General features: G+C 48.1%; 1 long non-coding RNA gene across 1 annotated transcript; it reads left to right on the top strand.

Annotated features, from left to right (window-relative positions):
- Positions 1–3,846: 3,846 nt before the first annotated feature.
- On the top strand, positions 3,847–23,551 carry LOC138843800 (uncharacterized). Its single transcript, XR_011378799.1, has 2 exons — positions 3,847–3,970; positions 22,744–23,551. It is a non-coding gene; the product is annotated as an uncharacterized lncRNA (long non-coding RNA).
- The last annotated feature ends 277 nt before the right edge of the window (positions 23,552–23,828 follow it).

Genomic DNA, 23,828 nt, shown 5'->3' with positions numbered 1-23,828 from the left:
GGTCACAGCAGAGAGCTGGATCGTAAGTGGAGCAGCCGGGCCTCGAACCGGTGCCCATATGGGATGCTGGCGCCCCAGGCCAGGGCGTTAATCCACTTCGCCACAGCACTGGCCCGATTTACCACTTTTACTAGTTTGTGCCTGGAGTGCTATGACCCTTGAAGTGAGCCAGTGTTGAGCGGGATCTTTTTAAGTAATGCATTTTCCTTTCTCTGGGAGAGATGCTAAAAAGGAACAGCCGAATGAACAGTTTGAATCAATTTGGTCACGGCCTTCCCCCCCCCCCCCCCAAATCATGTCTGCCAACTGGGATGCAGGCATCTCAAGTAGGCATCCTTTTTTTTTGACAGGCAGAGTGGACAGTGAGAGAGACAGAGACAGAGAGAAAGGTCTTCCTTTTGCCGTTGGTTCACCCTCCAATGGCCGCCGCGGCCGGCGCACCGCGCTGATCCGAAGGCAGGAGCCAGGCACTTATCCTGGTCTCCCATGGGGTGCAGGGCCCAAGCACTTGGGTCATCCTCCACTGCACTCCCTGGCCACAGCAGAGAGCTGGCCTGGAAGAGGGGCAACCGGGACAGAATCCGGCGCCCCGACCGGGACTAGAACCCGGTGTGCTGGCGCCGCAAGGTGGAGGATTAGCCTAGTGAGCCGCGGCACCGGCGCAGTTTTAAAATTAACACACAATATTGACGCATGCAGTGTGGCCCTCTAATCCATATGCGACTATACAGTAAGTACTGATCAAACGAGGGGAATCAGCTTCTCCACCTCCCTTCACCTCCCTATGTTTGGAGGCTTTTGATTCCTCCCTCTCATCACCATGGAACAAAACAAAAAGCCTTGGACTGAATGTGCACTGGTTGCGGGTTCTCTGAGTTAGTCTAACGCACTGGGCCTCTGCGGACCCTTGTGGAGACCATTCGCTCACAGGGAGCGAAGTCTGACTGTCTCCCAGTGTTGCTGATGTTCAGAGCCTGTTATGGTTCCTTTCCATGTGGTCTTCCCTGCTGTCCAGGTTCTGCCCTTCGATGCCTGTTCTCATGTGCTTGACTATGCCCCAAGTCCAGTTGCTTCACTGAGCATTAATATCACAATAGGCAAAGGTTATTTTTGTGATAAAGGACTTGATCTTGATATTGTCACAGCAGTGCTAAGTAATTTAACTTCTGTTACTGCCACCCAGCCTGCTTACTTGAGCAGTATCTGACAGCCAGCATTTGGGGCCCTTGTGAGTGAAATGCTATGTGAAACAAGTCCATTATTTTAAAAATTCCTTAGTAAGAAGGCTAACTGGATTCTAGGTTGTTTCTGAGGTGAGTAAGTTCCATTTAAAAAAGCCAAAACAGGGGCCAGCGCTGTGTCATAGTGGGTAAAGCCTCCGCCTGTGGTGCCTGCATTCCATGTGGGTGCCGGTTCAGATCCTGGCTGCTCCTCTTCTGATCCAGCTCTCTGCTATGGCCTGCCTGGGAAAGCAGTAGAAGATGGCCCAAATGCTTGGGCCCCTGCACCAACGTGGGAGACCCAGAAGAAGCTCCTGGTTCCTGGCTTTGGATCAACCCATTTCCACCTGTTGCAGCCATTTGGGGGAGTGAACCAGTAGATGGAAGACCTCTCTCTCTCTCTCTCTCTCCTGGCTCTGTCTCTCTGTAACTTTGCCTTTCAAATAAATAAATAAATCTTAAAAAAAACTAAAACAAAACCAAAGGATCCACTATTTCTCAATCCAGTGCCATCAGTTATCTCATACCTTAGAGAGAAATCAGTTACCTAAGTCAATAATCCTGTGAGGTCAATGGCAATTAAATATGGGTCAGGAAATGGTAAATACGGTGCAGGCCAGAGCCTGTGTGTGATGTTAGCAGTGTTTGCCTCAGCTGATCAGGTGTGCTGTATTCACCTGCTTTTTAAAAATGTGTGTGGCAGGGACAAAAAGTTCCCACCCATGCCCTCTTTTGGCTGTTATTTTTATTTCCTTTCATGGGAGATCTGATCTCAGGATACATAACAAGTCTTTCAAATTCCTGTTAGGCACAGAGCAGCTTTGGATAACGCTGCTGGGAAAGGTCCAGAAAGACAAAATTGGAGCCACCAAATAGTAGACTGTCTTTAATGAAAGCTGCCTAAATTCATGTTCGTCGTTTGACTTGATTTCTTTGCTCTGTTCAGCCTGCCTGCCAGTGTAAGTGCCTGTAAAAAGAAAAACACAGTTAACATTGCCCAGACTGCTTCATTAGTCTGCAGCCTCTGGGCTTACTGTGAAATCTGAAGATGAGCTAGCATAGGCCGGTAAATGTTTCCTGCAAAGAACTGGAAGCTGAGTCTTCCCCAGACTTGCATGAACACCTTTGACTTCAGTTTCTATGAAATATGCTGTTATTACAAGTGCATTCATCTTTATGCAGATGCAATTGCCTCGTTTTTAATTGTTTAATCAAATGGGAACACTTGATAAAAATTAACAGCTAAAAGGATTGCCAAGTTCTTTTATGAGAGATTCCATGATTCTAGAATTTTTTGAAGTGGATCTACTTCCAGGATTCACTCATTTCCTTTAACAAATATTAATTGAGCCTCTTCTATGTGCCACATAATGAACCAGGGAGACACTAGTCTACAGTGAGAAATAAGAGATACTATGCCTCCTCCCTAGAGTTTATAATACAATAGGGGAAGTAAACATTGAGTGGTTAAGTCCAAATAAGCATGTGAATAAACATGCAACTGTGAATTGTGAACAAAGATAAGAAAAGGTACATAATTTAGTAATGATCAGATGTAAACTTCAGTTCATTTTTGAACATCCGCTTTGTACCAGGTACTGTGCTCAGTATTAGCGAAACAGGGATGAATAGGAAAAGATTCTTGTTCTCAGATACACTTGAAACTATACCTGAAAAACACCCACTTCCTTCTCTGCAACTCTCTTTGGTTTTGTGAGTTGGTATGGGTAGGTTTGGCTATTTAACCTGTTGCTCATCCCACACTCAGCGTTCAACAGTGATATAGGGCTTCCTGGTACACGTTTGTCTTAGGATGTAGAATCAGCCTGATGAACTTATGAATTTGGTGTGAAGAAAATAAATAAATGATTTTGGTCTTTGAGATCAGAACCGAGCAGCTGAGCTGTTGAACTGACTCAGAGGCAGCAGAACTGAGAATTATTGTTGAACATTTATCCTGAAATTATAGACTTAAATTCAAAGTGATCATGATGTAGGCAGGGAGGTCGCAATAGCAAGAGGCGCTGAGGTTGACAGTCCTGGCCTGCCGCAGCCCTGCATGGCCTGAAGCATAGCAACACACTCCACCAGAAGGCCACGTGGTCCAGTACATGGCAATACAGCCAGTGAGGCTACATGGCCCAGCACATGGCAACACGACTCACGACTCACAGTGTGACAGCTCTGCCCAGCCTGTCTGGAAGTCCTGGCTGGGCCCCAGGATAGCCCAGTCTGCTGCATCCAAACCCTCTTTGCACACTGCCCAAACTACTCCCCTCCTTTTCCCAAGCACTGGAAACCACAAGTTCCACTATGTGGCAAACTTAGAACCAACTTGAAATCCAAATTTGACTTCAGGCTGTGTCCCCCCATGACCTTTATGTCATTAAAATGTCGTCATAAACTGAGCATGGCTGACACTCTCACTCCCATAAAACCTCTGGTACCATGAAACTTCTGAGATTTCTAAGAAAGGGTAAGGGGGTGGGTGGCACTCAAGCCCCCTGCCTCCAGCTCCACCCATTTTGAATATTCAATTATTCCCCCATTCCAGAGACCATCACCCATGCCTCCAGATAGTATAAAAGATTGAAGCTATTCTCTCTCAGCTTACTGGTGCTTACTCCTTGAGTGTGATTTTCTTTCTACTCTGCCTACCATTATCTCTGTCTCTTCCTTCAGTTCTTCCTGGGACGGAGAGAAGTAACTGGACGAGACCTAGCAGGGGGCCAGTGCACAGCAATCGCAAGGTATGCTCTTTTTCTTGTTCATCATATCTGGATATGTTCTGTGTGCACAGCCTTACTTAGGCACAGGGTTACATCAAGAACTAAAACAGGAACACCTCTCTGCCTCATGGAGCTTGCCTTCTGATCCCACTGAATTTCGAAGCCTCCACTGATAGTTGGTCATTCTTCATTCCCTTACGGAGAGTCTACCCATTTTCAAACAGCTCTAAATGCTGACACATTTTATTATACTGATTCCAAACCTGTTCCTCTGTAGCTCTCACTGGCTAGTCTGACTCAAATTCTGTCTTCGAATCTCTCTGGAAATAGCTCATCTCTTGCAATAGTCGGCTTTTTGTTACTACAAGAAAATACCTGGCTACTTGTGAGTGAAGGGGGTTTATTTTGGCTCATGGTTCTGGAGGTTCACAATCCGAGGTGGGTGGACCATTGGTTGGTTTGGTCTCTGGTGAGAGTGGCCAGTGGTACTGGTGAGTGGGTGGAGGAAGGATTACAAGGTAAGCCCACGAGCAGAGAGAGCAGCTAGGCCCGACTCAGCCATTCATAACCAGCCTTCTGGGGAGAACTGCTTCACCAAGGCTCGCCTCCAATGGCCCAAGGACCTCCCACCAGGCCACACCTCCTTAATGCCATAACTAAATTAGGTTCCCACCCCTTTAGTCCATTAACTCAGGATTTTGGGGTTTAAAGTCCTACATGAGTTGGAAGCCAAATCCTGTTTGAACCAGAGCATGCAGTCTTTCAACTATTTGAAAAATACTCAAGTTTCCTTAAATACCATTTTGTTTCATGACACACATTTGATAGGAAATATGTGTAGATACTTGAGTACGTGGATGTAATCTAATACCATAAAGCAAGTGTACCTTGATTTTGCTTCTTGTGTGTATTTGTCCTTTGGCTCTCATAATTCCTGAAATACAAATACATTAACCATCTCTCTGCCCATGGTTTAAATGAAAACTTGCCCTTCCACGTGCTCGGTTAGTTTGTGCTAGAGCAATCCTGTGTGGCAGGTGTCTCACCGGATGAGGACACTGAGATGCAAAGGTTAAGTGAGTTAACCAAGGTCTCCGAGTGCTGTGGCCTGAAGCGACCTTCTGCCTTCAAATTCCATGTTTTTCATGCAACACTACTGCACAGCCTACCACACTGTACTACTACACACCTTGCTGTTTTTACAGTGGAAGTGATGTGAACTTTTAGAATATTCTACCAGTTGTTAGTAGCTGCTGGAAGAACGATGAACTCCATCTAGGGAGGTTCCCCTGCTAAATGTTACGAGAGCAGTTATGTTAGAGCCGTCCCTGGGGGCATCTACTATGCCTTTCCACTCTATGCTGTGTTTCGGTTTTTCCTCTTCCCCTCTTGCCTCTGTTTGCTTACCTTTCCTCTCTGTTCTCTGTTTTCCTTTATGTGATTTTCTGATGCTTATACATAGACTTGAATCGCATGGGCCAGAGAGGTTGGTGACTTCAGAACTAAAGCACTGGGGGCCGGTGCTGTGGTGTAATGAGTTAAATGGCTGCCTGCAGTGCTGGCATCCCCTGTGGGCGCCTGTTTAAGTCCCAGCTGCTCCGCTTCTGATCCAGCTCTCTGCTATGGCCCGGGAAAGCAGTGGAAGATGGCCCAAGTGCTTGGGCCCCCGCAATCACATGGGAGACCTGAAAGAAGCTCCTGGCCCCCGGCTTTGGCCTGGCCCAGCCCTGGCAGTTGCAGCCATTTGTGAGGGTGAACCAGCAGATGGAAGATCTCGCTCTCTCTCACTCTCTATTTCCCCCTCTTTCTCTGTAACTGTCTTTCAAATAAATAAAATAAATCTTCAAAAGAGAGAAATGGACAAAAAAGAACTAAAGTGTTTTCTGTCATTGGGAGTGGAAGCTAGACTCCAAAAACCTCTGACTCCACAGAGGAGGTAGAATTTGCTAAAGCCCCAAAGTGTATTTAGAGAGCATTGTTCCAACAATAAATTTTCACACCCCATTTTAGAAAGCCAGAAAAAAAAAAACACACACAAAAGAAAATACACTACTTGGTTAATTAGAGCAAAGCTGGGGTGAGGACAAGTTCAGAACCCAAATGCCACACGGGGAGGGGGTGGTGCTTTCATAATCGTATTCCAGAAAAGCTGTTAGCACTGCACTGCGTAGGAGTAGGGAGAGCACCAGACCTTACCGGAAGGAACGTGCCACGGACTCACTAGAAGTGGCCGATTCACAGGAATAGCTCACTCCTCGATTCGTGAGGATAAGAAATCCCTTCTGTCTCTGGCCAAAAGGAACTGAAGTAGTTCACTGCTGCTGTAATCAACAAAGACTACGTGTCTGGGTGGTGAATAGCTATGCAAAATGTGATTTGTGCTTGAGGTGTGCTTCCATGTGTCTATAAACTGTCACCTTACAGCAATACTGCTTACTAAGCGGCGATTTCCCTTCCTAGGCAAGACGGTGCTAGCAACAGTAATTAGCCGCTTTTTCTCACATGGAAATCTCAGTCAACCTGAAAGACAGTGGAGATTTCTCTTCCTTCGTCAAACCATGTATTCACTACTGCGTAAAGGGCCCTTCGCTGCTTCCTCCCATGACCCCTAAGATCCAGCTGCGGGGCTTCTGCAGCAAGAGCTGTGCCTTTGAGAGCTGGAGCTGCCGCCTCCTCTCTACTGTGTTTTATAGATGAGCTTTATTTATACTCTCCATTTGACCAAAGGACTATCGGTGCCTTCCCACAAAAGACACACAAGTCACCTTGGCTGGACAAAGTGCCAGGGGGGAAAAGGGACTCCTTTTTAGACTGTAGTTTCCACAATGATATCAGATATTTAAGTCTTTTTTAAAATATATGTTTAAAAATTTTTATTTATTTGGGGTGGGGGAAGAAAGAGAGAAGCGAGAGTGATTGAGAGAGAGAGAGGAGAGAGAGAGAGCTCCCATCCATTGGTTCACTCCTCAAATGCCCACAACATGGGAGCCAAACCTGGGAGCCAGGGACTCATTCCAAGTCTCCCATAGAGGTGGCAGGGACCCAATTACTTGAACCTCCCTGGGTGTGCATTAGAAGGAAGCTAGAAATGGGAGAAGAGCCAGGACTTGAAACCAGGCACTCCTGTGTGAGATGTGGGCACCTTGCAAGCGGTGTCTTAATTACCAGGCCAAACTCCGTCTGCATTTAATTCTGCATTGGGTTTACTCCTGAGGGTGTGGGACTCACTGTAGTGAACACTTTCTCTAGGATCTTACTCCCTGTGGCCCAGGCAGATGGCTGCAGAGTCGAGAACCTGTTTCCGATGCAGAGAGCACATCTTCTGGACATGCTGGGGCCTTGAAACAATAATTCTTAGCCTCAGTAATAGATTAGAATCACCTGAGGAGCTTCTAGGACGTTTTAATGCCAGGACCCTTGGCTAAATTAGAATCTTTGAGCATGAAGTCTTGGCATTGGCAAGTTTAAGAAGAGCTCCAGGTGATTTTTTTTTTTTGACAGGCAGAGTGGACAGTGAGAGAGAGAGACAGAGAGAAAGGTCTTCCTTTGCTGTTGGTTCACCCTCCAATGGCCGCTGCGGCCGGTGTGCTGCGGCCGGCGCACCGCGCTGATCCGATGGCAGGAGCCAGGTGCTTCTCCTGGTCTCCCATGGGGTGCAGGGCCCAAGTACTTGGGCCATCCTCCACTGCACTCCCTGGCCACAGCAGACAGCTGGCCTGGAAGAGGGGCAACCAGGACAGAATCCGGCGCCCCGACCGGGACTAGAACCTGGTGTGCCGGCGCCGCAAGGTGGAGGATTAGCCTAGTGAGCCGCGGCACTGGCTCCAGGTGATTTTAATGTGCATCGAAGCTAAACTTCACGGATCAGAGATGGAGCTGGGAATAGTCTGGCTTAACTTTATAGGTCTCCAAGGACACAAGAAATTTCATGTGATATAAATAGTCAGAAGGATCAACCCAGAGGGGAGTGGAGGAGACGGAGAGCTGATGGAAAGTGAGAGAGCAGTGGTATTTGGGAGGGAAAATTAGAAAGAGAGGAGCCCCAAGGCTGCTCAGAGTGGCTGCAGAGCGCTGACCCTCTCTCTGCTCACTGAGCCTTTGTCTCAAGTGTGCTCCGTTAGTTCCACTTCTTGAAATCCCTCAGGTCCACACGTTGTCTCAAAATTGAAATAGTTCCTATTTGGAGTGTTCCAAAGTGTTTTTTGCCAGCGTGTGGGGAGAGGGCAAAGATATTTCCCCAAATACACACTTGAGGGAGTTCCCATGTGCTTGCACTAACCGGGGGCTACTCTGAGGGCAGAGGGTGTGCGGGCAAGCGGCAGCTCCTGCTCCTCTTCCGCGTCCTTCCACAGCACCCTTGATTCCCATCAGGGGAGAGTCCGCGGTCCCTGAGCCGCAGGCACCACAGTCGTGCTGACGGCCACACCACACGTGCGGGGCTTTGTCAGGTACCCTGCGTGGCAAGTACTTCTTGTCCTGTTACCCAGTGTTTGACAAGCTGTAGCTGACTACATGCAGGAAGAAATAGGAAAAAAAAAAAAAAGAATGTTTTTCACTTGAACCCCTTTGCAGGATTGTGTAAACCACATTGTCCAGAGGTGGATCCCAAGACCAACCTCTTCGATGCACATCCTCAGCCAAGCAAGGGCCTGGGCTGCACGTCTCCTGTTGAAGTAGGCAGGCACACAGGTTAAGATCAATTAGGGGCTGGCGCCGCGGCTCACTGGGCTAATCCTCTGCCTAGCGGCGCCGGCACCCCAGGTTCTAGTCCCAGTCGGGGTGCCGGATTCTGTCCCGGTTGCCCCTCTTCCAGGCCAGCTCTCTGCTGTGGCCCAGGAGTGCAGAGGAGGATGGCCCAAGTATTTGGGCCCTGCACCCTCATGGGAGACCAGGAGAGGCACCTGGCTCCTGCCTTTGGATCAGCGCGGTGCGCCGGCCGCGGCGGCCATTGGAGGGTGAACCAACGGCAAAGGAAGACCTTTCTCTCTGTCTCTCTCTCTCACTGTCCACTCTGCCTGTCAAAAAAAAAAAAAAAAGATCAATTAGGTTTGTGAGCTGGAAGACCACACCTTTGCCACACCCCTGTGTGACCTCATGACCTGGCCACACCTGGGTGCCCACCAGCCAATCAGGTTAATTAACCACTCCCCTTTGGAAGTGGGTTAAAAGCCTGGGACACCGTGTGTCCGGCCCTTCTCTTCTTTATCCTGGCCTCTAGCCAGGAGGGTGCTTGCTGTAGCCCTGCGCCTCCAGGGCGCGTGGTCTTCGGGCCACCGGCCCTAGGCTTCCTGGCCTAGATGCTCCTCCACGTGGCTGGTTCCTGGTACTCGGTTCGAACCCAGATTTACCTCTCTCTCTCTTTGATAAAGCTCTACTCTCCTACCCATCTTTCTCACTAAATAAAAGCTTAAAATGTACCATGCTGCCTCGTTTATATGTGCCGGTATTTAGAATTCTCTAAATATTAGGCAAGAAGCCTCTCGGGCTTATTAATATTGAGGATTTATTAATAAGCACGTGGTGATGTCACATGGCACCCCAAATTCCGGTAACATAGGTGGCACCCCAGATGGCACTTCTGGGGAACGTTAATGGGCCGCATTTTGATATATATTTTAGGGGGCCATTTCCGATGTCACTGTCACAGCAGGAGGTTAGCATCGGGGTGGGAGGTTGCTTTGCTCTGCTCTGCTGTCCTATTTATCTTATGCGGTCTTTGGTGCAGGATGTCAATTAACACGACAAAGATAATTCTAGCGGACTTTATCTCTTCGTGACTCATTTTTACTTGAGTGTAGGAAGTTGCTGTTCACATCAGGTCCAATTTGAAAGCCATTTTCTTCAGTTTACTTCTGTAAAAGCCCTCTCATGACCTTTCTGCTTGCCAAGAAAAAAAAAGTTTCCTGAGTAGCATTAGCAAATCCACTCTTATTACAATCAGTCCTGTTTAAGATCAGTGCTGGCCCATGGTAGCACTGCTTAGGTAAGTGTGACTTCAAAAGAAAAACGGAAATGATGTGTTATATATTAATGTTAGCCATCGCAAAACACACTGGACACCGGAGTAAGGGAAAGGGTTTATTGGGGAACACCCTACAGACCGGAGTGAAGGGGCGGCGAAGGAAAAGAGAGAAAGAGAGTGTAAGAGAGAAACAGAGAGGAGAGGAGCTAGTGAGGAGAGAAGAGAGAGACGAGAGATGAGAGGAGGAGAGGAGCCAAGAGAGCAGAGCCAAGAGAGGGGAACCAAGAGCCAAGAGAGCACGTGTTCAGGAACAGGTCCTTTTAAAACTTCACCTGAGGGCGGGCAGGGAAGCAGGAGCAGCGAATCCCATTAGGATGGGGGTGGAGCCTGGCTCAGGTAGCTGGGCCATGCGGCCACCTGGCTAAAACTGCACCAGTTTCTTAACAATGTGTAAGATTGCAAGTGCAACATCTTAGAGAAATGGTTCGTTTTCTGATGTTTTTAGAGCAGAAGCCAATGCTGCAATGTGATTTCTGAGGGAAGCTCACTCCTCGTCCTGCCACCGGAAGTTCCTGTGCGTCTTGTGCTGGCTTACTCAGTTCAGTTCTCAGTAGGAAGTGTCAGAAGACAGGCACACACTAGAGGAAGGTCTTCAATAGGTGCCTTGTTGGAATTATTGCGAAAGTTTAAGTAGAAGTCAAGAAAATGACCATTGTCATTTCTTTGAAAGAGCATTTTGTTATAGAAGGCAGGCTTGGTCTGCATTGTTTCAGAAACATATCTCTATAACTTACCAATGGGGGTAGAAATAGAAATCAGACACATCTCAGTGAGGACTGTCCATAAAGTTTGTGAGCTTACTCCTTGTCTTCTGTATGTGGTGATTGTGGGGCTATTTTAAAAGGGTTTCCTGTGCTGGGTAGGTATCCAGTACTGTCACAATGAGCACCCAGTGTTTTTTTTTTAATGCTGAAGAGGATATGCTGATTTAAAATATTTTGATTTAAGGAGGAAGTCTTGAGTCTTTTCCCATCATAAAATGTGGGCTAAAATTTTAGGCTCTGGATAAATCTACCAGAGGTAAATTTTACAAATACAGAATGTTAATGAAATGTGGATTGTTTGGGCAGCTATTCGGTGCAGGTGTTAAATTGCTGACTGTGATGCCCACAGCCCACATCAGAGTGCCTGAGTGAGTCCTGGCTCCTCTGCTTCTGACTCAGCTTCCTATTAATGTGCCCGGGAGGCAGTAGGTGATGGCTAAGGTACTTGGGTCCCTGCCACCCACATGGGAGACCTGAATGGAATTCCTGGTTCTTGGCTTCAGCCTGGCACAATCCTGGCTGTTGTGGGCACTTAAGGAGTAAACCGGATCTCTCTGGGTTGGTCTAGCTATCTCACTCTTCTCTCTGCCTTTCAAATAAAGTGAAAATAAATAAATGGAAATAAAATTTTTAAAAAAGATGATCTTATTTTTTAAAAAAATATAGGTTATTGCTTACAAATCTTTGGAAACACAAATGCTGCTTTAATTCTGAGTTGCAGATGCACATGCACAATTTCCAGCAAGTACTGTAGATGGAGCAATTTCTCTGGTCTTCATTCAGCCTTGGAGAAGGGAGTTAGCTCGGTTCTGGTGTTAGGAAATCCTGGGAATCCTAAGCCAAGATATGTCAAACTGATAAACTTTTTGAGATTGAGGTGCTGTGTTCAAACTCAGTATCTGTTTCTTCGTTTTCTGAAAATGCCATTTAGATATAGGTGACATGAAACCAATGAGTTCAAGGCGCTAAATCAGATGTGTATTTGAGACAGTCCAGGGTTTCATAAAACAAGAAATTGCTGTTTTTGCTCCAAGAAAAGAGACCGGAAAGAGAAGCTTCCCACTTGTCTCCTGACAGCTAGGAGGCCCCCTCCCACCTGCCCAGAACCCGATAAGCCTTTTGGTCTCTTAGGAGCTGCCTTACTTACAGCTTATCACTGGCAAATGTCCACACTTACTGTTCATCATTCAATAAATGCAAACAAGACAACAATTGCTGTTATCTGATTCATAGAGAAGGTTTAGTTTGGGCATCCTCAGTTTGCCATTTCTTCCCCCTTCTTCTTCTTTTTTTAAAAAAAAAAAAAACAAAAAGAAGTAATATAACTTATGTGTATTTGTGAAAAAAAAGTTTTAATATATTTATTTGAAAGGCAAAAGAGACAGAGATGGAGATCGTCCATCGCTGGTTCACTCTGCAAATGCCTGCAACAGGCAGGGCAGAGCTGGGCCAGGTTGAAGGCAGAAGCCAGAAACTGGCTTTTAACACTTGAGCCATTATCTGCTGCCTCTCAGAGTACCCATTAGCCAGAAGCAGAGGAGATAGGACTTGAACCCAAGCACTCTGATATGGAATAAGGGCATCTCAGGTAGTGTCTGAACTGCTGTGCCAAGTGCTCATCCTGAAAATAAATTTTTGAAGGCATGAGATGCTCTAGTGAAATGCCATGAGTTGGCAGGCTGAATAGCTTAGGAAAACCTCTGTGTCAGCAAAACATTCATTATGAGGAAAGAACTCCTAGTCCCATTATTGTTTGATGTTCAAAATAAGGTTAGAACTATTCAGTGTTTAAGTGTACCAGGCCCTGTATGAGGTGCTTTTTTGCCCCCTCCCCTTTTTTTGGTTTAATCTTCTCAGGGACACCATTGTCGCTTGCCCAAGATTGCACAGCTGGTAGATAATGGAGCTGGATGCTGTAATTCCCAAGCCGATGTTTTCCCCTTTGTCAAAGGATTGGTTAAGTTAGGCCATGTGGTAGATGCCCCGGGTTGTCCACCATCCCTTTTCTCTTAGTTTCTTTTTTGTCCCATCCATTCGTCTAGTTGTAGTAGGAGCTGCCATGCTCAACATACCCTTGACCTCCCACACATTTGTTTAGTCTGGAGCATTTGACCCAAGCTAGACCATTCAGTCCCTTTCCTGAGATTTTAAGTTTGGGAGTAAAAGCTGGGTATAGACTTCTTGTTGGGCGCATGAGCTGGGATGTATAAATCCTGGGAGTAGTCGTGGCTGCCTTCTACCTTGTTACAGAAAAGGTAGAGGAAGCTGGTCTGGAGTAACAGAGAATACCACAGCAGGAGCACAGAGATTCGCAAGAAGGAGTGATGTAGAGAAAGGCTTCCAGATTTCCTCTATGTCTCTAGCTGTGGGCTCATGGTTGTTTCTGTTTCTGTTTTTTAAATTTATTTGAAAGGCAAAGTGGAAGAGAGACAGAGACAGAGAAAGTCTGGGGCAGACTGAAGCCAGGAGCCAGGAACTGGTCTCCTACACGGTTGGCAGGGGCCTAAGCAATTGGGCCATTCTTCGCTGCCTTCCCGGGTTTATTAACACGAAGCTGGGTTGGAAGTGGGACAACCAGCACTCCAACCGTGGCTCTGATCTGGGATGTCAGTGTCTTCATCAAACGTGGCGGCTTAACTCTGCACCGCAATGGGGACCCCGTGAGCACGCTGTCTGGATTCCTGTCTTTGAAGTTCATATGACGTTCCCAATATGGGGAGCAGGCGGTCCGGAGGCCTGGCTATGAGCTTCTACACAGTGACTTTGTTCTGGTCCCTTCTGCAAGGTGTCCGGCGCGTAACAAATCTTCCCAGGCAGACGAATCAATTAATTCACAAGCTGTTATTGGGGTTCCGCTCCCGGGCGGAGTTCCCCGGTCCCAACAGAGCGGGGGCTGGGGAAGTCACGCATCAGAGGTTGGGAGGGCTCCTTTTATAGATACAGGGCACGGGGGTTAAAGGTTGAGGCGGGTCTGATCCTCATTGGTTGGCCTTTAGGCACCCGTGGGGACCTTGACAAGGACTTTTCTTCCCCGGAAGTGCGGGTAGGGACTCTCCATTCCCGGAAGTATAGGCCTTCCCTCCTTGCGGATCCCAAAGCTACCACCTTCCACGTATGTGTGTCAGTGCTGGGGCTTCATGTTCCCAACAAATAGACCCTGACTGGCACCTGCTAGGTCACTGTCCACCCCTGGTGTAGGCTCTTTTTTAGGGGAAAGGGAAGAAAAGTCCTGCCTCAGAAAAGCAGAAGCCACTCTGTGCTTGGACTTTATTTTTCCATTAAAATATCCTTAATTCCAATGTTTTGATCGCTTGGTTGCCTAGGGAAGGAGAGGAGATTCTGGCTGTGAAGCTTTGATTAATCTCTGACCAAGAGATATCAAGTCCACAGTGAGGTAAACTGGAAACTTTGTTTCAGTCTCTTACTACCCTGGTAGGATCTCCTTAGGCAACTGACTTCTAGCAGAGCAGCGTGACCTTGAGAAAGGTTTGTAATTACGCTGTGAAACAGAGGTAATAACCATGCCTACCTTATGAAGCTGTGGTGAGTAGTAAATAAGATCGCATTTGTAAAATGCTTTGTCTAGAGCATGACATAAACATTATTTATTTTAAAAATTTTCATTATTTTTTATTTTTATTTTTATTTTTTTGACAGGCAGAGTGGACAGTGAGAGAGAGACAGAGAGAAAGGTCTTCCTTTTGCCGTTGGTACACCCTCCAATGGCCGCCGCGGCTGGTGCGCTGCAGCCGGCGAACCGCGCTGATCCGATGGCAGGAGCCAGGTGCTTCTCCTGGTCTCCCATAGGGTGCAGGGCCCAAGCACTTTGGGCCATCCTCCACTGCACTCCCGGGCCACAGCAGAGAGCTGGCCTGGAAGAGGGGCAACCGGGACAGAATCTGGCGCCCTGACCGGGACTAGAACCCGGTGTGCAGGCTCCGCAAGGTGGAGGATTAGCCTAGTGAGCCACGGCGCCGGCCCAAAAATTTTCATTATTTTTGAGGGGCAGAGAGAGAAACAGAGAAAGAGACAGATTATGTATGTATATATGTATGTATGTATGCATCTATCTATCTATCTATCTATCTATCTATCTATCTATCAGAGCTCGCATCCACTGGCTCACTCCCCATTGCTCTCAACAGGCAGGGCTAAGCCAGACTGAATCCAGGAGCCCGGAACTCCATCCGAGTCTCCCACATGGGTGGCAGGGACCCAAGTACTTGAGCCATCACCAGCTATCTTCTAGTGTGCGTGTTAGCAGGGAGCTGGAATTGGGAGTGGAGCTGAGACTCAAACCCAGGGCCATGGGCATCTTCAGCAGCATCTCAGAGGATGACAATGTTGTTTGCAGGGTTTATTCACTTGCAGGGTTTCAGTTATGGTTTCTGAGTTCTGAGCTGTCTTGTGCTCTGACCTGCATTATGTCTGTGTGGGGTGGGTGTTGTAGTGCAGTGGCTTAACTCATGTCAGAGTTCTGGATTCAAGTCTCATGTCTGTTTCCTATCTAGCTTTCTGCTAATACACACTGTGCGAGGCAGCAGGTGATGACTCAAGTATTCCTGCTACCCATGTCGGAGACCCAGGTGGAGTTCCTGGCTCCTGGCTTCGGCTTGGCCCAGTCCTGGCTGCTACAGGAATTTGGAGAGTGAATAAGTGGTTTTCTCTCTTTCTCCATCTCTCTCTCAATCTTTCAAATAAATAAAAATAAATAAATAAACCTTGAAAAACGTTATACGTATAATGTCGTTGGACATTATTTTGTAGCTATGCAATACTATATGGCTATGTTACCCATCGTTTTGTTGACGTACGTTAGGGTCCTGTCTGGTGCTTGCCCATTGTGATCAAGTGCTTTCTAGAGGAGATGGACATACTTGCAGTGGAAGCCCTGGGGCATGGAACAGGGTTAGCTTTGGTGGCTTTGGGCCAGTCGTTTTCCTGAGCCTCACTGGAGCCTTGTTGATCTCTAACCTTGGTCTCAGCAAGTGTCAGATCCCTCAGCTTCCTCACAGGGGTGGGGAGGGGCAGGATGGCAGCTCAGCTACAAGATCTGTGGGGACTTGGCGGGGATTTCAGGAGCAACTTGGCCTTTACTGACAGCCATCAAAGGTCAGGCAGGGTCAGGCAGGTGGCCCCTGAACTTTGTGAGACAGCCAAGACCCAGAGAAGTGCCGTGTCCCATCCAGGCCAGGCCAGGAGAGAGCTCCCTTGGCTCCATCCCAAGCTCAGTGTGAGAGGTGATGAATCAGCAGATCTTAATCTAATTCTGGACAGACTTGCAGGGAGAACTTGATCCGATTCTGGACAGACCAGCAGGGAGGTGCTTGGTTTCAGCTGTAAATGCTGCAGGAAAGGAGTCCTCCCCGGGGCTGGGGAGGCAGGTTCCAGTGACCTAGCTGATCCTCACATAGCAATTCCGGCAGGTGAATTGTCACTCGCTGGTTGCCTGGGCTTCCTCCCGACATTTTTCTAAAAAATGCTCTAACTCTGATGATGACATCTCTGCCAAACATGGGAACGGACATTTGTTCTGATACTTCGTTTTCACAGCTACCATCATATCTTTTTTGAACAAGATATTTTAGCTCTTTTCACTGCACATATTTATTTTTTCCAACTGTTCTCGTTTGCCAAACAGAAGCTTTACAAAGTATCTCGGAATTTGTAATGGCTAACACTTTTAAAAATGAATTTGGTTTTATAAGTGAAGCTGACACAATATCATTTCTCAGATAAATTAAGTCCCAGCTTTGCTGTTGCCTGAACAATTTGTACCCTAAATCATTTTGCTGTTTACATCAATTTCCTCTAGGCCGGTTCCCTGTCCAGTTCTCTTCCTTCAGGGAAGGATACACAGAACTTCCCCCAGACAAATAGACAAGGAGATTGTGTAACCAGATCAGAATCAGAAATTTTGATTGTTTTTCCTTGTCAGTACCTTTTGAAAAGGTTTCTATTTTGTGGGGAGCAACTCGGACTAGACTAAGTTACTGGAATTAAGACTTATTCTATGCATCTGCTTTCCCACAATATGGCGCTGGGAGAGGAGAAAACAGCTTCTACGCAGCTGCCTCCAGTTCAACCAATAAACTGTAGGACCTACTCCTGATTGGAGGAGAGCAGCGTACTCGGCGTGTGGACAGCCGAGTTAGGATTGGCGGAGGAGGACTATAAAGGAGGAGAGAGACGGCATGCACCAGGAACATCTAAGGGGAACACCTGTGCAGCCCCCGAGAGAGCCGGCCGGCGGTGTGCCGCTCCCCTGCGGAAGTGGGGAAAGTGGCAGGGGGAACCGCCCTTCCACGGAGGTGGAAGGGACAGTAGCCAACCCGGGAAGAACCAGCAGCAAACCCGGGGAGGGCCGAGCAGACAAAAGAACAGCGCAGGGTCCTGTGTCGTTCCTCCACGAAGAGGGGGAGCGACACTATTTAGTATTGTTCCAGAGAGCTGTGTTCATGTGTATTAAAGTCAGAGTGTCTGGGTTCACATCCTGGGTCTTAGTCCATTTTCTGTTGCTGTAACAGAATGAGTGATTTTATGAGTGAATTACGGAAAGAGATGTATCAGCTCTTGGTTCTGGAGCATGGGAAGTTCCACATTGTGGTGCTGGCCTCTGCCCGGCCTCTGGTGAGGGCCTCATGGCTGAAGGTCGCATTGAGCATATTGAGGAAGAGGCAAAACGCGGGGGTAACCCTGCATTATAAGCACATGCTCCCACGCCCCTCAAGGTTCCTGAGTGATAGCATTGATCTAGGGACAAGGGCTCTGCCCCATCTTCCAATACATGGGGATGACAATCATGTTTCATTGGGAGCTGCACAGGGGAAAAACTATATTCAACCGTTGCTTCCTGTGTTTTCCAACTCTAGTTTTGGAAATCTCTGGGAAAACTGGAATACCAGGAAGGCATATCCCAAGACACTGCTAGGTGACATAATGTGACACTGCTATATTGATGTAATAAACATGAAATGCAAATAATTTCTAGTTTTTAAAAAATGATTTATTTATTAGAGAGTGTTAGTGAGAGAGAGAGAGAGATCTTTCATATACTGGTCTGCTCCTCAAATGGCTACAACAGCCAAGGCTGAGCCAGGCCCAAGTTAGGAGCTGGGAACTCAGTCTGAGTCTTTCATGTGGTTATGTGACTGGCAGGGTCATCGCCTTGTGCCTTCCAAGGTCTGCTTTAGCAGGAAGCTGAAGTCAGGAGCCAGAGCTGGGACTTGTACCCAAGTACTCTAATATGGATGGATGTGGGCATCTTAACTGGTGTTTGAACTGTTAGACCAGGTGCCTGGTCCAGGACTTGTTATTTTGATATTCACAAAATATTTATATATTACGTTGAAATTTTTGGAAAGTTGTATGATATGGATAATATATTTGTGTCAGTTCCGAGTTTATTCAACACTGACAAAGACCGAGGACATACTGTATCATCAGAAGCTGTTCTAGGCAAGCAGTAGGTGCCTCCTCACTTGAAGGTGAAAGGAAATTTATGAGCACTTGTTGGGTAACTTAGGAAATCTCCAGAAGGGTCAGAGCCGGAGCATCCTGCAAAGTCAGGCTGCAGAACTGGTCCTGGGGAGACACTAATGCCCGTGCCGTGGGGGACAGGTTCCACCACTGACGCAGGGACGCTTCTGATGATCCCTGCTAACTGTGGCTGCGGCTGCAGCTTCTGTCCTGGCTGTTCCTGCAAGCTGCACTGTCTGTCATCTGGCTGGATTTGCACAGTCCCTGTTCCCGCACCTGCTGCAAGTGTACCTGATCAGCCCAACCCAGAGAATGCTGGGAAAGCAAGGAGCTGGCGTTCCCACTGCTGTGGTGAGAAATGGGTTTTACCTCATGGTCTGCTTTGCTAGAGCCCGTAACAAAGTCCCCCAGATTGGGTGGCACAGTCAGCATTTTCATTGGCTTCTGCAGCTGGAAGTCTGAATCCAGGTGTCAGCATGGCCCGGCTCCCTCTGGTGGTGCTGGGGAAGGCGCTATCCAGGCCTCTCTCCAGCCTCCTCTCATTCCTTGGCTGGTGGCAGCAGAGCACCAGTCCTCCCATGGCATCCACCCCACGTGCCTGTCTCCAAACTTCCCCTTTTAATAAAAACACCGCTTGTTTGGATCGGGGCCCACCCTGCTCCTGTATGACTTCATCGGAACCAGTTGCAACTGCCAAGACCTTGCTTCCAAATAAGGCCACGTGCTGAGGTGCTGGGGTCGGCACTTCTACCTATGAGCAGAATTTTCCTGGAGACACAGCTCAACCTGTAACACCTCCGAAGATGGGAGACTCCACAGTGCCAAAAAGGAAGGAGGAGTCTTTACCTTAAATTTGGAAAACAGTATTTCCAATCTGGACACCTTTTTATTTTATTTTATTTATCTATTTATTTTTTTGACAGGCAGAGTGGACAGTGAGAGAGAGAGACAGAGAGGAAGGTCTTCCTTTGCCGTTGGTTCACCCTCCAATGGCCGCCGCGGCCGGCGCGCTGCGGCCGGCGCACCACGCTGATCCGATGGCAGGAGCCAGGAGCCAGGTGCTTTTCCTGGTCTCCCCTGGGGTGCAGGGCCCAAGCACCTGGGCCATCCTCCACTGCACTCCCTGGCCACAGCAGAGAGCTGGCCTGGAAGAGGGGCAACCGGGACAGAATCCGGCGCCCCAAGCGGGACTAGAACCTGGTGTGCCGGCGCCGCTAGGAGGAGGATTAGCCTAGTGAGCCGCGGCGCCGGCCTGGACACCTTAATAACTTACTGTTGATGATAATCACAATCTCATGCGGGTTAAAGATTGGTCTGTGTGTGTGTGAAAAACTGAAGCCGTAGTAGCATTTCCAGAGCAGAAAAGAACCCGATGGACCCGATCCTTGCTTTCTTCCAGCGAAAAAGTACAGAGGTCCAAGGTTGCACGGCAAAGATAGAGCAAGACCCCAGAGAGGCCTCGTGCAGAGAGCTCTTCCCCACAGAACACACAGTGTCTGTTAGGTGCTCCTTGAACCACTGGCTTGCTTTCAGCACCAAACACCGGCTGTGCATTGACACAGATCCCAGCCCCTGCTTCTGGCTCTCCGAGAGCCTTGTTCCCAGAGCACCTGACACCTACTGCTGTCTTTTTGGGCAAGAGCCAGGTGAAGGTTGGCAGGCAGCAGTTTGGCCTAAGGTTGCTCTGCAGATTTGACAGTCCAGGCTGTGAGGCAGGGTTGAATTAAGGGAAATACAGAGCCAGTCCCTGAAAGTGACTGTCGGCTTTTCCTGAGGTGAGAGGACCCTGGGAGCCCACGCTGTGGGCTTTCTCTGTTGGAGAAGGGCAGGCAGGGCATTTCAGATACTTCCCAGAAAAATGGAAGTAAAAGATCCTTTGATTTTGGTGCAAAAAATTTTGAAATTTTATATATGAGAGCTCTTTAAAAAGTTCATGCAAAGTGCATATTACAAAAAAACTATGATTTTCAAAATTTCTTTGTGCCAAAATAAACTTATTTTTTATTTTTTCTAAAGATTTATTTATTTATTTGAAAGAGTCACACAGAGAGAGAAGGAGAGGCAGAGAGAGAGAGAGAGAGAGAGAGGTCTTCCATCCGCTGGTTCACTCCCCAATTGGCCACAGCGGCTGGAGCTGTGCCGATCTGAAGCCAGGAGCCAGGCGCTTCTTCCAGGTCTCCCATCCAGGTGCAGGGGACCAAGAACTTAGGCCATCCTCCACTGCCCTCCCAGCCATAGCAGAGAGCTGGATCTGAAGTGGAGCAGCCAGGACTCTAACCAGCACCCATATGGGATGCTGGCACTGCAGGCGGGGGCTTTACCCACTATGTCACAGCACTGGCCTTTAAATAAACTTATTTTTAAGCTCTGTTTTCTGGGTCCAGCACTGTGTCCCAACAGATTAAAGCCGTGGCCTGCACTGCATATGGGCACCAGTTTGAGTCCCCACTGCTCCACTTCTGATCCAGCTTCCTGCTAATGTGCCTATTCTCCAGACCACTGATTGTAGTCTTAATAAAAGAAGCTGTTCCAGTGACAGACACTGGGACTCTAAAAAATTATTTATTTTTATTTTATTTTAAAGGGTGGAGGAGAGATCTTCCATTCATTCATTTACTCTCCGAATGTCTGCAACAGCTGGAGCTAGGCCAGGCTAAAGCCAGGAGTCCGGAAGTCAATCTTGGTCCCCAAGTACTTGAGCCCCCACCTGCTGCTTTCCAGGGTGTGCATTAGTAGGAAGCTAGAACCGGAAGTGCAGCTGGGACTTGAACGCAGGCACCTTGATACAGGATGGGGGCGTCCCTGGCAGTGTCTTAACTGCCTGCCAGCACTGAGAAGGTTTTATAGTGCATTTTTCATCTTCCGTTGTCTTCTCCTATGAGCTGGGGAATTTCCCACAGGGAGCAGTCCCAGTTTTGTCTCTGCAGGGGGGAATAAGCCAAGTGTGTGGATTCTTGACATGCTAATGTTGGCTAATTAGACACTCTAGAAGAGACTCCCGCAGTGCGACTCAGGTGACTCCACACGTGAGAGGGGAGGAGCTTTTGCTTTGTGGCTGAGCTTAGATTTTTTTGATAGATCTTCCTTTTGTCCCTGCCTTCTCAAATCCCATGACCTTGGAGAACTAGATGTGTTTGCCAACACCTCTTGTCGTGACTGGCGTTCAGTCAATATTTGTTCTGTTGAGCTGGTTCTCATTAGTCACGGCACAGAGTCTGGGTGAATTGGCTGAACATCAAAAGAACCCAAAGGGCATTTTGAGGCTTCCTGTTGAGGCGGTCTTCTTTCTGGACAACTTAAGTCATTTATTTATTTTTTATTTGAGAGGCAGACACACACACACAAACCACCTGTTTGTTTACTCCTCCAAATTCACACAAATTCTGGCTGTGGCCAGAACCAGAGCCAGGATGGCAGTCCAGGTCTCTGTCAGAGGTGACAGGGACCCAGTTTCTTGGTCTACCACCTTCTATCTCTCAGGGTCTCCATTACCAGAAAGCTAGGGTCCGGAGCCAAAGTTGGGAGATGAACCTAGGTACTCTAATGTGGATGCTGGTGTCTTAACCAGTGAGTCAAACATCTACTCCCAATTTCAATTTTTAATAGCTGGTCTGTTAGCATGTGTACTAGCTCACCAGGACTGATGTAATGAAAAATCACAGCTTGCATGCATGAACAGCAGGAGTTGGTTTTCTGTTGGTTCTGGAGTCTGGAGGTCCATGGTCAAGGTGTTAGTTGGGGTGGTGTCTGCAGAGGCTGCCCTCCTTGGCTTGCAAATGGCCTCCTTGCCATGTCTCCCATGGTTCCCCCAACGTGTGCCCACTCCTTACCTTCTTCTTTTTGGGCTGAACTTTCCTCTTACAAGGACAGACCCACGCAGACTGCACTCGGGCTCCCTCGTCTGACCTCATTTCACCTTAGTTACTCTTTAAAGCATCCTGTCTCCAAATGCAGTCACATTCCAGGTGCTGCCGACTAGGGGTTCAGCATTCGGGGGGGCCTCAAAAAACTGGTGAAGAATGGAATGAAAAGTTGTTTTGCTGCAAAAAACTTTGTTTTTTGAAGTTTCATTTTATTTTTTGAGAAAGCTTTTATTTAATAAATACAAATTTCATAGTTGCAGCTTTAGGACTATAGTGGTTCTTCCATACCCGCCCATCAACCCCCACTCCTGTCCTACCTCCTACTCCCTCTCCCATCCCATTCTTCATTAAGATTCATTTTTAATTATCTTTATATACAGAAACCAACTCTATACTAAGTAAAGATTTCAACAATTTGCACCCACACAGACACACAAAGTATAAAGTACTGTTTGAGGACTAGTTTTACCGTTAATTCTCATAGTACAACTCATTAAGGGCAGAGATCCTGGACAGAGGTCCTACATGGGGAGCAAGTGCACAGTGACTCCTGTTGTTGATTTAACCACTGACACTCTTATTTATGATGTAGTTTTAAAGAGGCATGTTTACTACAGCAATGACAACCCAGTGACATCATCCCCCTTTCCCTTGCGCCCTGGGTAGGCCAGTTTCTAGGACGTGGTAGATATTCAGGATGTACTTCTGGAATGAGTGGAATCCAAACTTCCAGGCCGCCCCTCGACACCTTTCCTGCTCGATGCAGGCTGACGGATGGCTTACCGCTGCTGAGTGTTGAGGACATGCCCTGACGGCTGCCCTGCAGACTTGGAGGCGAGTACTTCATGTCTTCCTCTATTCATCACTGCAAATGTCTTTCAAGCGGCTACAGCAGGTCAGGCATTGGACAGCAGCACAGCACCCTCCATCTTCTCCAGGAGTTCAACCTGGGACGTTGCAGAGCCCGGGATTTGTCATTTCCAGCTGACCTCAGAGATGTGGGAGAATTCCCGCGGCCTCATCGTGCCTGGTACACACTAGGCTCTTCTGGTTTTGGGAATCCGTTCATTTGGCTTGTGTGTTTCTAAGACCTTGCACGAACATAGTGGCGTCCTGGTGCGAAGTGTCAGCAGAGAATTAAAGGCTGACTGACACGTCCCTCTGTGACAGGCCTTCACATGACGGCACGTCCCTTCCGCTCGTCTGCCCTCTCCAGCTCATCACAGCTGCAACATCCTTCACTGTGGTGGAATGAGAAGGCCATGCCAAGGTGGCCACTGGCAAGCGAGTGTCAGTTACTCAGGAATGGCTTTGAAACCCACCTGGCAACGGAGCCTGCCTGGCAACAGGCTGTGATTGGCTGGGGCATAGACCGCCCCTTGACCGGATTGGCTGGTCTTGGCTATATAAGATGTTGTTCCAACAATAATAAACGAGTCTGCGGGCTGCTCGCCTCAAGCCTGCTTTCACCCGACTCCTGGGGTCTGTGTGGTGATTCCGCGCCTCTTGCCCCCACCACGCTGCTCCTCTCAGAAACGAATCCACTGCAACATTGTTGAGAAATCAACGGCAACATCTGGCGCACCAATGTGGCTGAGAGAAAGACAGCATGGGCCTCGGGGAGGTCCCCCCTGGATTTTGGCAAGAAGGCCCCTTGGTGTTTTGTGTGCTGTTCGGGTCTGTGAGGGTGGGCACAAAACCCCCTCCTACACCCCTTTCCTTGTCCTTGTCCTCGGTCTAAGTGACCCCAG

The sequence above is a fragment of the Oryctolagus cuniculus genome, chromosome 9 (assembly GCF_964237555.1).
Source record: "Oryctolagus cuniculus chromosome 9, mOryCun1.1, whole genome shotgun sequence".
Taxonomy (NCBI): domain Eukaryota; kingdom Metazoa; phylum Chordata; class Mammalia; order Lagomorpha; family Leporidae; genus Oryctolagus; species Oryctolagus cuniculus.
This window is presented reverse-complemented; position numbering and strand designations above follow the sequence as displayed.